Raw genomic sequence first — 1,880 nt, forward strand, 5'->3', positions numbered from 1 at the left:
TTGATTATATGTAAGGTTGGAATGATCTTAGGACTTTAGAACCGTCTGATTTTTTGTGCTAGTAATGAATGGCTAAGATTGCTTGTTTTTAGTTTTCACCATAAGCTCTATTTTTAGCGGAACCTCCCCATATATATATATAATGAGAATGAGAAAATGAGAAAAACACTTAAAAGTTGACACAAGTCTTACTTCCTAATTTTAAAAAAAAACAAATATTCCTTTCTTATATACTTTGTACTTTATATGAGACACGTGACAGTTTTTAACTGGGTTTCTCATTCTAGCAAATTCATATATATATATAAATATATATATAAGAGCCGTTAGATTAAAACAAGATCATGGTTAGGATTAAAACTTCTTCATATGGCTCATTCGCTCACCTGCTCGTAAGACATAACACTACTCACTCTCTCTCTCTTCAGACTACCTTTCTCTCTCTTCGTTTCACACCAATTTTGAAGAATTTAATTCTTCCAACAGATTCAGGTATGTGATAGATTTAATTTCCTTGATAACTTTGATAGTTTTTCGATTAATTCTGAATCTTTGATTGTTTTCACATCGTATTTTTTTTTTGTTAATTAAGGCTCAAATTTGAGAGATTTTTTGTTTATAATTTTTGTGATGCATAATTTTGGTCTGCAATTTTTTGTTAATTAAGACTCAAATTGTATTTCTTCATATATTTTTTTTTTGGTCTGTGCTTTTTTTTTGAATTTTGATGCTAGAATCTTTTGAAAATTTCAGTGGTTTGTTTAAATAATTTCGTGTGTTTTGGTGTTTGTCTGAGGAATTTGCTTTTGAGTTCAATAATGTGTTCTTCTGCAGTGATACATCATACATCGGATAATTTCCTATCAATTTGTAGCAATTTGCAAGTTCGTAAATAATTTATTGCGAAATCTCAATTCAACGGTTGCAAATTCAGTCGAAATCAGATTATAGATTTGTTTTTGAATTATTCAATTAAAACTTTTATGATGCTGGAGTTAGAATTTTGAAAGTATAGTCATGTTGATTTCCTCAAAAAATATATATACAGATCTAGAAGGTTTAATTTTGCGATTTTAGTTGAATTAGATTTCTAAACTTTTTCATCTAGCTTGTTATCAACTAGATTTAAGTTATTTTAATGCAGATTTTACTTTAACAATCTAGGTTTATAAATCCAGCTCGTTAAAGTAAGCCAAAATTCATGAATAGAAAATCAGTTAGATCAAAATGGGTTTATGTAAACAAAAATTGTTCAAAAGTAAACTGGTTTTCTCTAAAAGTAGCGTAATAGATATTTTGATGCCCAACAATTGTTCAACAAAATGCTCCGACATAGTCTGCTTGTTGATTTACATCAGATTGATCCTATGAAGGAGTGTAAAATTATTGTTTGCGTTGAAGAGGAGCTTGGATTACCAATATCCTATCCTGCTTCCCATTATTTTAGTTGCCAATTGAGAATTGAGCTCTACAATCATGGTTGGTTAGTTGACCTGTGATAGGCTTATCGCGTACCTAACAAAAATAACCTAACTATTCCTTCTAACTGTGTAGTAGGGCAAGTAAGGATCGAATCCCAAGAGACTATGGTTCATTCAATTAATCAGACTCAATTAATCACTAAGCACGTGACCAATCAATAATGGATGATAATAATCAACTAATTTATTAAATAACACAATTAACTAGAGGAAATATTAATCAATAAACTAAAGCATCCAAGATCAAGCATCACCACGATTATGATTGATAAACTAATAAATCTACCCCCAATATATAAATCAATTGACAAGAAGAAAAGCAATCCCTAATAATAATACCAAAGGTCTCTTCCGAGTTATCAATGGCTTCCCAAATTAACTATCAAGCCTACTTCCGTG

General features: G+C 30.1%; 1 long non-coding RNA gene across 1 annotated transcript; it reads left to right on the top strand.

The window, feature by feature from the left end:
* The first annotated feature begins 285 nt into the window (after nt 1-285).
* Nucleotides 286-1,030, top strand: LOC110716995. The gene is made up of 2 exons (XR_002510657.1): nt 286-492; nt 835-1,030. It is a non-coding gene; the product is annotated as an uncharacterized LOC110716995 (long non-coding RNA).
* Nucleotides 1,031-1,880: the final 850 nt, after the last annotated feature.

This window comes from Chenopodium quinoa, unplaced genomic scaffold (genome assembly GCF_001683475.1).
Source record: "Chenopodium quinoa cultivar QQ74 unplaced genomic scaffold, ASM168347v1, whole genome shotgun sequence".
Taxonomy (NCBI): domain Eukaryota; kingdom Viridiplantae; phylum Streptophyta; class Magnoliopsida; order Caryophyllales; family Amaranthaceae; genus Chenopodium; species Chenopodium quinoa.